The sequence below is a fragment of the Bombina bombina genome, chromosome 2 (assembly GCF_027579735.1).
Source record: "Bombina bombina isolate aBomBom1 chromosome 2, aBomBom1.pri, whole genome shotgun sequence".
Taxonomy (NCBI): Eukaryota; Metazoa; Chordata; class Amphibia; order Anura; family Bombinatoridae; genus Bombina; species Bombina bombina.
In genome coordinates, this window is record NC_069500.1 from 1,004,544,971 (window position 1) to 1,004,557,658 (window position 12,688).

At 37.1% G+C, this 12,688-nt stretch overlaps 1 protein-coding gene across 1 annotated transcript in view; it reads right to left on the reverse strand.

Moving 5' to 3' along the window:
- CAMK2D (calcium/calmodulin dependent protein kinase II delta) overlaps positions 1–12,688 on the reverse strand; it is a 738,893-nt gene that overhangs the window by 349,249 nt on the left and 376,956 nt on the right. The gene's annotated exons all lie outside the window — the stretch shown is intronic.

Below are 12,688 nucleotides of genomic sequence, written 5' to 3' on the forward strand. Positions count from 1 at the left end.
AGCATATCTAGATATGCTCAGTAGCTGCTGATTGGTTGCTGCACATAGAAGCCTCATGTGATTGGCTTTCCCAATGTGCATTGCTTTTTCTTCAAATAAGGATATCTAAAAAATGAAGCAAAATAAATAATAGAAGTAAATTGTAATGTTGTTTAAATTTCTATTCTCTATCTGAATCATGAAAGAAAGATTTTGGGTTTAGTGGCCCTTTAAAATGTACTTTCATCATCAAATGTGCTGTGTTCTCTTGGTATTCTTAGTTCAAAGCTAAACCTATAAAGGCTCATATGATAATTTCTAAGCCCTTGAAGGCCGCCTCTTATCACATGCTTTTTTATTTGCTTTTCACAACAGGGGAGAGCTAGTTCATGTGAGCCATATAGATAGCATTGTGATCACGCACGTGGCTTGTGGCAGACACTGCACTAATTGGCTAAAATGCAAGTCAATAGATAATAAATAAAATGTCATGTGATCAGGGGGCTGTCAGAAGATGCTTAGATACAAGGTAATCACAGAGGTAAAAAGTGTATTAATATAACAGTGTTGGTTATGCAAAATTGGGGAATGGGTAATAAAGGGATTATCTATATTTTAAAACAACAAAAATTCTGGTGTAGACTGTCCCTTTAAGAGCTTATCACACTCTAAATTACTCAGCCTTAGACACTGGTTAGATATGTGGGATACACATTCAGGTGTTCAATCTGTTTCCTCTTGTAAACTCATAAAAGTGAAAAGTGTTAGATGTGGTAATAGATTTCTCAGGTTTCCTTTCTCCTCCTTCCTCTGTTGTCATGTTACTGTTTAAATAGTATTTGTATCTGTATCAGAGATAAGATATATACTATATTAACCACAATTATTTTATTCATGTAAAGTTCAGAAGACATTCACGTCTCTCAGAAGCTTAGAAATCATTGCAATGTGTATTTTTATCTTTTTAAAAGGATTTTAACTTTTTTTTATTTATTTATTTTAAAGGGACATACATTTATTTCGAATGTACTTCTATTATCCAATTTTCTTGCTATATTTTGTTGAAAAGCAGGGATGCAGCTCTATATGGCAGCAGTTTTGTAACAGTTTTGTAGGAGCACTAGATGGAAACACTTTCCTGTCGTGTAGTGCTTCAGACATGTGCACGCTACATATGTAGATATCTCTTTAACAAAGAATAGCAAGAGAAAAAGCAAATCATAAAAGAAAAAAAATTGGGTTTTATGTCCCTTTAACTTCCTTTTTGCAGGGTCTATTACTTCCTGTCACAGCCCCAACAAGGGGGCTGGGGTATTTACAGGAAGGCATATATAGCTTGGTGTTCTAAAACATCTAGAGTAACATGAGCTGACTTACTGTTCAGCATATAACTGTGTTCAAATCCTGAAACCAAAAGGAGTTAAACACAGTTAATCTAAGATCAAGAAAAGCAACACGCTATTTGGAGACAGCTGAAAACATCTGGAGAGTTAATGATAAAATGATAAAAAAAATGTGTAACAACCAATGCGATTAATGTAAATCTGATTTATTAAAAAAATTACTGTGTACCTTTGATATGCTTTTTTTTTTTTAACCTTACCATTTTTTTTATTAAAAGGGTATGAAAGGGCTTTCTACGTCAATATTTTATATTATTTAAATTAGTCCCCCAGACTGACAACAAAAATTTTCCTGCGCACCTAAAAAGTTTATTTAGTTTGTATCTGTAGAAAATTGAGATTTGCTTATTCAGTTTAACAAATCCATAGAATTATAAAGGCTTAACAAATCACAGAACTCAACTGTACCATAGAAAGAACAGGCTTACAAAAGTACTACTTTGAGCTGTAAAGTTTTTATAGAAAAAAAATGGAATAAAATAAAAGAAATGCCCTGGAAAGTAAAATCACCCTCACAACAAATAGTTAAATAGTTGACACCATCTCTGAAGAAAAATAAATTGTACACTCTATCTGAACCATGAAAGTTTAATTTAAAGTGACAGTCAACACCACAATTTTTGTTGTTTAAAAGATAATCCCTTTCCCCAGTTTTGCATAACCAACACAGTAATACAAGTTTTACTTTAGTAATTACTTTGTATTTATGCCTCTGCAAACTGCCCCCTTATTTCAGTTCTTTTGACAGACTTGCAATTTAGCCAATCAGTGCTCACTCCTAGGTAACTTCACGTGCGTGAGCTTAATGCCATCTAAATGACACACATGAACTCATTAATGCCCTCTAGTGGTTAAAACTGTCAAAATGCTTTCACATAAGAGGCGGCCTTCAAGGTCTAAGAAATTAGCATATGAGCCTACCTAGGTTTAGCTTTCAACTAAGAATACCAAGAGAACAAAGCAAAATTGGTGATAAAAGTAAATTGGAAAGTTGTTTAAAATTACATGACCTATATGAATCATGAAAGTTTATTATTATGGACTTTATTGTCCCTTTAATGAGAGAGAGAGAAGCGAGACAAGAGAGAGAAAGAAAGAGATGGAGGAGAGTGAGACTGAAGAAAGAGAAAAAAATACACTAAATGTAAAAAAATATATGGACACCTGATCATCACGGCTATAAGATTCTTGTTGGATATCTCATTCCAAAATTATGAGCAATAATATGGAGTTGCCTCCTACCTTTGCCACTATAACAACCACAACTCTTCTAATAAGGCTTGTCAAAAAAATTTGGAATGTGCTTGGGGAATTTGTGCCCTTTCAGCCAAAATAGCATTGTGAGGCATTGATGTTGGAAGAGAAAGTTTGACTTGCAATTGGTGTTCCAATTCATCCCAAAGGTGTTTGCTGGTTTTGAGGTCATGTATCTCAACGCCAAATATGTCAAACCATGTATTCATGGGCCTTGCTTTGTGCAGAGTCATGCTGGAGCAGGAAAGGGCCTTCCCCAAACTTACCACAAAATTGGAAGCACCCAATAGTCTAAAATGTTTTTGTATCCTGCATGTATATGTTCCTTTACTGGAACTAGGGGGCCTAGCCCAAACGCTCAAAATGTTACATACTTTACAGTAGGCACTAATCTTTCTAGCAGATAATGTTACCCTGGCATCCATAACACCCAGACTGTTCCATTAGACTGCCAGGTAGTGAAGTGCAATTCATTACTTCAAAGAACAAATTTCTACTGCTCCAGAGTACAGTGCCAGTGTGGTTTACACCACTCCAAGTGACACTTGGCATTGAATATGTAGATGTAAGGCTTGCGTACAGCAGCTTGGCCATGGAAACCCATTTTAGGAAGGTACTGATGCACTATTCTTGTGCTGAAGTTGCTTCCATAGGCAGCCTGAACTCTCTAATGAGTTATGCAATTTTATGAGCTTCAGCACTCAGCAATTCTTAGCAGAGCATTTGCGTGGTCTACCACTTGATGGCTGGGCTGTTGTTGCTCCTAGATGCTTCCATTAAGCAATAATAGCACTTACAGTTGACTGTGGCAGATCTAGTATGGCAGAAATTTTATGAACTGACTTCTCAGTACGACCCACTGTACTGCCAAAGTTGGTCTATGGAGGTTTCATGGCTATGAAAAGGTTTAAACCCCAGGAGTAAAGTTACTGCCTTACTGAAATGCATAAACATGTTTTTAAATGTATGTATACCATTATACTAAACTGATTTTGTTTTGGTAACAATCAGTGCTATATATATTTCTGCCCTGTCTGGGTGAGAAATGTAATCCCAAGGGTTGTTATATAATATGCAATAGAATCCATTTTTCATATAATTCTTGCTAACATTGCATAGTATTTCAAGCCTCTTCCACTGCAATAATTTACTTTGGAACGGATCTCAGCATGTAAAACAAAAAAATTCTAAAAATGTGTCTCTTCCCTGGAATGTTGCAGAAGTAAACATTATTTCCTAAAATATTTCAGGCCTCTGCAGGTGAAACATTCAAAGTGAACCGGTTAAAATGCCATCTAACTCTACATAATGCCGAAGAATAATAAAAAAAAAAAAGCAAAATATCTGCTAACAGATAATAAAAGCTTCTAAAATCAATCAAAATGACATCTCAGGAGCAGTAGGTTTCTATAATGCAATAAAACAAAAATGCTGGAGCATTCCATTGTGCCTTGCTGTGCTGGCATATTTCCCAGCTTCTTCTATTGCTATAACATTCAGTGAGATGAAATTATTTCTGAGCTATTTTTGGATTTAGAGTCAAACATCCTCCTTCCATAGAACCCTAAATGAGTCAAATAAATTCAACTCTACCACATCACCTTGAAATATATTTCTGTAGCTCTTAAACTGTTGCTGAACACTCAGAATAACATTTCTTTTATTTTTTTTAAACTTTGCAAATTTGCAAGTTTTCTATGTAAATTATTTTATAAACAATTATTTAATATGCAAAAAGTGAAAACAAATATTCTCCCCAAGTGTTTTTCTCTCATTCAAATAAAGCAAAAGATGCAGAGCTGGTTAACTACGTGTGTATCTAACAGCAGTATGTAAAGTAGTTAAAGTATAAAATGCACTCACAAAATCATATCTTTGATAAGATCTAGCTATATCATATATCACTGCTGGCCCCGAGTGGAACAAACTGCCGATCCAATCAGCAGCACTAGTTTAACATCTAAGTTGAGCATATAGGTTTAATGACTATTATGGCCCTTTAAGTAATGGAAGTATGCTCCAGCATACTACTGTGCAGCAGCTGCTACAAAGCTGAATTAAATATGCCCTTTTTTATTCCAAAATCATCATCCTATACAAGGACTGGACCGTTATCTCTGTTAGCAGAGACACATAACATATCTAACAATCAGTGGATGGGCATATACTAATTAAATGTTAAATTTTTTTTATTTTATTTTTTTTAAAAGGCAGACAGTTCCCCAGAAAGCATATACATACTCCCACACTGCCCACAGAGCTCAAGCCCAATAGTGGAGTCAGGTTGACTAATAGAAAGGGTCATAAAGTGGCATCTCTGGTTAAGGGGCATGCATGGACAGGTTCAAAATGGCTGAGGCACAAATAGCAAGTGTTTTTACTGGCAAAGTATATATTTTACAAAATTGGGCTACAGTTGGCAATATTAAGCGTTCAAAGCTTTATCTGTAGGAATCTGAACAAATTTTGGGTTGACTTGCCCTTTAAGCACATTGATCATATGATACTCACTGTGTCATTCAAATACTTAAAATTTCAATTAATTTTTTTTTATTAAGCATATGAAAGTACAGTTTTTAAACACAAAAAAATAGGTTTATAACCTGATAAATTAATTTCATGATGGTGAGAGTCCACGAGTCGTCATGTGTAGGAATATTCCCTCTCCTGACCACTGGGAGGCAAAAGACACCTCAACACGCCAGAGCTTTAAATCCCTCCCTCTTCCCATGACTCATTATCCTGAAGATCTCATGATTTTAAGTTGCAAGGGGTTAACTTTTTTCTCTGTATGTTAATTATGTTGTTTTTCCAGATGAGTAGTTTCAAGTTTTAATTTAGCAAACAATCACATACATCCAGAGACCTGGTGTCTCAAGTCAATCTATGAGGCAAATAAGTCAACACAGAGTGACAGAAAACAGTGTCCTTATCAAGACCAAACTTTAAGTTTATTAGCATTGAAACACTAGGATATATTAAGACATGCTTTAATCACTTTTATGTTACAGGGTGACCAAATATGACAGACATGTCATGTTTGTATCAAAATAATCTTTATGATGTCACAATGTGATTGCTAATAAGGTTATATGTACTTGATATACATAAAATATAAAGTTGTCCTATAACTTCAGCCAAGCTTTGCAATGTGGTTTATGATGGGCCATAAAAAGGGGTGGCTACCTTTCCTACTTTGGAAGGGGCCTGGTCAGAAACTTGACCTCAGAAAAAAATATATACTTAATTGTTATTTCAGCAAAATAATACAGCCATTCAACATGGGAGGCAGTGAAAAATAGTGTAAGTGTCCATCTTTCCTTGCCAAGCTCCCTAGGGACAGATATCTAAGATTACAGTATTAGGTTCAGCTTTTTACTCCTTTTTTATTTTAAAAACTGTTACTTAGTGTAATTACGTTTAACTCCTTTTTTTTTATAAATTCAGTGTGACTCTTTTGTTCATAATAAATGTTCCTTTAGTACGTTTTCGCCTTTGTCTTGTGTTATGGGATTTTTAATCTGTTAATCTAGGTTTTTCTTTAGGATTTCCCTAATAATCTTAAATTGGTGGCAGCATGGATAGTTTAGTGTGGATAGCAGGGGGAGTTTCAGAGAGTGTTTGTTAACACTTGCATTCATTGAACTAAGTCATAGGCTAGCCTGGAGTGTCTAGACTGTGACAAACTGGTTGAGGTGGAAAGGGTTGGTTAACCCTTTCTGTGGCAAACTGATGATTGTTGCAGGGTTGGTTAAACCCTGTGCATCACACTCAGTCACAAATATACAAAAGTAGATGATGAAAAATAAAAGCAGGATAGATAAAGCAGGGCAAATAAGTGTGAAATAATTTCTCCTGCCACCTGAACAAAAATAAATGGAGGGGCTTGTAGACTCTTACCATCATGAAAGAAATTAATTTAATCAGGTAACCATAAATTGTTTTCTTTAATCAGATGGTGAAAGTCCAAGAGTCATCATGTGTGGGAATGAATAACCAAGCTGTGGAGTCAGTGAGACCACTGTGAATAGAGGGGGACAAACAGTGAAGGCACAACGTTTCTATTCAGGAACTACAGTCCACATAACTTTCCTTTCAAAGGCAGTCTCAGAAGAAGCATACAAATCAAAGTGATAAAACTGAACTGAAAAAATGTGCAAAGAAGACCAAGTAGCTGCCTTACGAATCTGATCAATAGAAGCCTCATTATGAAAGGCTCTAGAAGCAGCACCTGCTCTAGTGGAATGAGCAGTAATGCGTTTGGGGGGGGGGGGGGGAGTTTTGCCTGCTAAACTAAAAGCTTTAGCTTTCTGACCTTTGAGAGGTCCAGACAAATGCAGAAAAAGACGAAGAAACTCTTAAATATTATGTGGAAGCCACAAGACATTTCAGAGTTCTTACAACATCCAAGTTCTAGAAAAGACACTTCTTATAATTCTTAGGAGCAGGACAAAAAGAAGGAACCACAAGAATAACTAGTGCAAAGAACAGCCCTATCCTGATGAAAAATCAGAAAAGGAGGTTTGAATGACAAAGCTGAAAGCTTAGAGACCATTCTAGCTGAATAAACTAGAAAAAAAAGAACCCTCCAGGATAAAAGCTGAACATTTTTAAAAAAAAAGCATTGGCTCAAAAGGAGGAGTTTGAAGACACCCATAAACCAGATTGACATTCCGAGGAGGAGAAACTGGTTGAAAAACTAGTTTAATTCTGATCAGAGGCTGAATCAAGGCCTGCAACTCAGGAATTTTAGCAATTTTCTTATGAAACAAAACTGAAACTGCTGAAATTTGACCCTTTGGATGATAAACCTTTATCAAATACTGCTTGCAGGAACTCAAGAACGCTAGGAATTCTAAAAGAATTCCAACAGTTAACTTTGCGAGAACATCAGACGTTATGATAAATACAGAAAGAGAACCGCTCTACCAGGAACGAATAATAGCTCAATAGCTTATTCTATGGCGAGTCACCAATGAAGCGCAGCCTCTTTTAGCCCAGAGGGGAACTTTAATGAATTATTTCAGTCAAATACCATCTAACCAGGTCGGTCAAGCCCCTAAATACCAGGGAATCCTCCTCTGAACAAGGAACATAGCAACTACAGACTATTATGAACGCTGTCTAAAGTCCTTAGTGAAGTGCAGCCATATTCCTTTGAGGTGGCCCAAAGAAGACCAAAACAATCATCTGGAGTTGCCATGTTCCTTGTTCAGAAGGATTGCCTGGTATTTCTGAGCTTGACCGACCTGGTTAGATGGGATTTGACTGAAATACTTTATGAACTTGCTAGGCGGGATGAGACTTCAGGAAAGTTCTCTGTGAAAAGAACAAATGGAGTAAAAGAGGCTGCCCCATGTGGTAAATTGCAATAGAACAAGCTACTGAGCTGCTGTTAATTCCTGAGAGAGCATTTCTCGTTCTGTATGTACTTATAATAAACACGTCTGGTAACAGATCTCCCAGCCTGAATAAGGGTATTAATAACATTGTCAGAAAAACTTCTCTAACAGACTTACATTTGGTAGATGGAACTAAAGGAATACCTGGTTGTTGCCATTCCTTAGAAATAATTTCAGAAACTGAACAAGTGCTGCTTTAAAAGATGATAAATATTCTTAGCAGGTTGCTTGTATGTAGCAGAACAATCCTCTACCTCTAAAGCTATTACAAGGCATGGTCCTGAGATTTAGAGAAACTATCCTCAGAATAAAAGTCCTCAGAGTAAGAGGCATACCTATCATTAATGAGTAACAGTGTGGCTGATTCTAAGGAAAGTCTCTGATGAGCTAAAGGCAAAGGAAGGACCACCTTTAAATGCTTGCAAACGGCTGAGCTTTAAGGAATACTGAACCCATTTTTTTTCTTTCGTGATTCAGATATAGCATGCAATTTTAAGCAACTTTCTAAATCACTCCATCACCATTTTTGGTGAACAACCTGGGTTGTTCTTGCTGATTGGTGGATTAATTTAACCGACAAAAAAATAGCTTATATGTCTTCTTTTTCAAATAAAGATAACAAGAGAACGAAGAAAAATTTATAATAGGAGTAAATTAGAAAGTTTCTTAAAATTGCATGCTCTATCTGAATCACAAAATAAAAAATTTGGGTTCAGTGTCCCTTTTACATTTTCCTGGAGTCTATCCAAGATGAGGAGGCTAGTGGCTTCCAAAAAAAAAGAAAACACCACCAGCCAAATAAATCCTTACTTATTTGAGAGGGCTGTGCCATCCACGGTGCAGTCGTCTTTAACTTACTATGCCTTTCACAGAGAAGAGATATCATCTAGTAGTGTATCAGTCCAACCCTGCCAATAAGATAGTTCTCTCCCGAAATAACAAGCAATTTTGAACAAGAGAAAGCAACAAATCCCAGGGGGACTGAACTGTCTTTTTTGGCTAAATCAGACATTTTGAAGAAATCTCTTCTAATATTCCTTCAATAATTATTACTAAAAATATGTTTTATTACCCACACTGAATTATGCAATAACCATGTGAAACCAGGACCAGACACAAAGGGATGTAGTAGAATTTCAAAATATGGTGTGGCTTTGTGTAGACCCTGTTTACAACAGAAACATGTGGGTAACAATTCATCTAATTTGTGTCTCAGGGTATGTGGGAAACCAGGATCCTATTCCCTTGCCTCTAGACCAGGGTTCATCAAACTTTTTTTCTCCCAAGACCCAGTGCAATGATACCACATACCTTTGTGGCACTATTTTTATGCCTGGTCTAATAGCACACACACACACACCACACACTCTCATACAACTCACAAACAGTCACAACCCAGTAAATATGCTGCTGCGACCCAGTAATGTGTTTCTGACTGGTGGTTTGAAGAACCCTGCTCTAGACTGTGCTCTCTTTTAAGCAACACTTGGGGCGAAATATAGATTTTATTTGCTAGTAACATACTTTTTACCGCAGTTGTTTTTCAATAGCCAAAAGCCACCCACCATTTGCCTTATTTGGAGGATCCAATCTGGGCTTTTTTCTGCAGACATCATGCTCATAATGTTAGTATAAAGTGTATTTTGCAGTTATCAGTTAAAGCAGGGTGCCTTTTAATTTCAGATAATTACAAAATCCTCAATTTTCAGAGCTGAATTAAAAGGGGACAAAATAGTTAGACAGCATATTGTAAAGTTGTTCCATTAAACATAACTAAACATTTTATATAAAAAAAAATATCAAGATGTGTATTGTCCCTTTAAATAATATATTAGCAGTGTGCCCACTTGTGCTTACAGTACAAAATACTTACAAATAATTATTCTTAGTATTTATCCACATCTAGGCTGAATGACAAATATCCGTAAAGTTAAAATGCTCATGAATCATTTCTACAAATCAGTTTTTTCCATCTAGACTCATGACAGGGTTAAAGGAAATCTTCTCCCACTCTGCAATACACAGTCCCTATTAAAGGCTCCCTACGCCTGACTTATGCTGGATGATTATAAGAAAAAAAATGATTAACATGTTTGGCAGAAAACAAACTTGTCTTAATGCAAGACTTTTGCAAACCAATTTCCTTTTTTATAGTTTATATAAAGGTTTGTTTTAATTTCGATTAAAAAAAAATATATATACTATAAAAAAAAAAAAAGAACCAGCCAACTGTAAACATTTTCTAATATTTTTTTTCTTTCTAAATGTATTGCTAAATTAAAATCAAAACTTGTCAAGCCCTGAAATAGATAAACATTATTATAACTATAATTTACTTAAAGGGACACTGAACCCATTTTTTTTTCTTTCATGATTCAGATAGAGCATGCAATTTTAAGCAACTTTCTAATTTACTCCTATTATCAATTGTTCTTCTTTCGCTTGCTATCTTTATTTGAAAAAGAAGGCATCTAAGCTAAGGAGCCAGACAATTTTTGGTTCAGACCCTGGGCAGCACTTGTTTATTGATGGGTGAATGTATCCACCAATCAGCAAGAACAACCCAGGTTGTTCACGAAAAATGGTCCGGCTTCTAAACTTACAATTCTTGCTTTTCAAATAAAGATGCCAAGAGAATTTAGAAAAACATAATTTATGCTTACCTGATAAATTTATTTCTCTTGTAGTGTATCCAGTCCACGGATCATCCATTACTTGTGGGATATTCTCCTTCCCAACAGGAAGTTGCAAGAGGATCACCCACAGCAGAGCTGCTATATAGCTCCTCCCCTAACTGCCATATCCAGTCATTCGACCGAAACATGCCGAGAAAGGAGAAACCATAGGGTGCAGTGGTGACTGTAGTTTAATTAAAATTTAGACCTGCCTTAAAAGGACAGGGCGGGCCGTGGACTGGATACACTACAAGAGAAATAAATTTATCAGGTAAGCATAAATTATGTTTTCTCTTGTTAAGTGTATTCAGTCCACGGATCATCCATTACTTGTGGGATACCAATACCAAAGCTAAAGTACACGGATGATGGGAGGGACAAGGCAGGAACTTAAAACTGAAGGAACCACTGCCTGTAGAACCTTTCTCCCAAAAACAGCCTCCGAAGAAGCAAAAGTATCAAATTTGTAAAATTTTGAAAAGGTATGAAGCGAAGACCAAGTCGCAGCCTTGCAAATCTGTTCAACAGAGGCCTCATTTTTGAAGGCCCATGTGGAAGCCACAGCTCTAGTAGAATGAGCTGTAATCCTTTCAGGGGGCTGCTGTCCAGCAGTCTCATAGGCTAAACGGATTATACTCCGAAGTCAAAAAGAAAGAGAGGTTGCCGAGGCCTTTTGACCTCTCCTCTGTCCAGAGAAAACAACAAACAGGTTAGATGTTTGACGAAAATCTTTAGTAGCTTGTAAGTAAAACTTCAAGGCACGGACTACGACTAGATTATGCAAAAGACGTTCCTTCTTTGAAGAAGGATTAGGACACAATGATGGAACAACAATCTCTTGATTGATATTCTTGTTAGAAACCACCTTGGGTAAAAACCCAGGTTTTGTACGCAGAACTACTTTAGCTGAATGAAAGATCAGATAAGGAGAATCACAATGTAAGGCAAATAACTCAGAGACTCTTCGAGCCGAGGAAATAGCCATCAGAAACAGAACTTTCCATGATAAAAGTTTGATATCAATAGAATAAAGGGGTTCAAACGGAACCCCTTGAAGAACTTTAAGAACCAAGTTTAAGCTCCATGGAGGAGCAACATGTTTAAACACAGTCTTAATTCTAACTAAAGCCTGACAAAATGCCTGAACGTCTGGAACATCTGCCAGACGCTTGTGTAAAAGAATAGACAGAGCAGAAATCTGTCCCTTTAAAGAACTAGCTGATAATCCTTTGTCCAAACCCTCTTGGAGGAAGGACAATATCCTAGGAATCCTAACCCTACTCCATGAGTAATTCTTGGATTCACACCAATGAAGATATTTACGCCATATCTTGTGGTAGATTTTCCTGGTGACAGGCTTTCGTGCCTGTATTAAGGTATCAATGACTGACTCGGAGAAGCCACGCTTTGATAGAATCAAGCGTTCAATCTCCATGCAGTCAGTCTCAGAGAAATTAGATTCGGATGATTGAAAGGAACTTGTATTAGAAGGTCTTGTCTCAGAGGCAGAGTCCATGGTGGAAAGGATGACATGTCCACCAGGTCTGCATACCAGGTCCTGCGTGGCCACGCAGGCGCTATCAGAATCACAGATGCTCTCTCCTGTCTGATTTTGGCAATCAGTCGAGGGAGCAGAGGAAACGGTGGAAACACATAAGCCAGGTTGAAGAACCAAGGAACTGCTAGAGCATCTGTCAGCGTCGCTTCTGGGTCCCTGGACCTGGATCCGTAACAAGGAAGCTTGGCGTTCTGGCGAGACGCCATGAGATCCAGTTCTGGTTTGCCCCAACGATGGACCAATTGAGCAAACACCTCCGGATGGAGCTCCCACTCCCCCGGATGAAAAGTCTGACGACTTAGAAAATCCGCCTCCCAGTTCTCTACGCCCGGGATATGGATCGCTGATAGGTGGCAAGAGTGAGTCTCTGCCCAGCGAATTATCTTGGAGACTTCTGACATCGCTAGGGAACTCCTG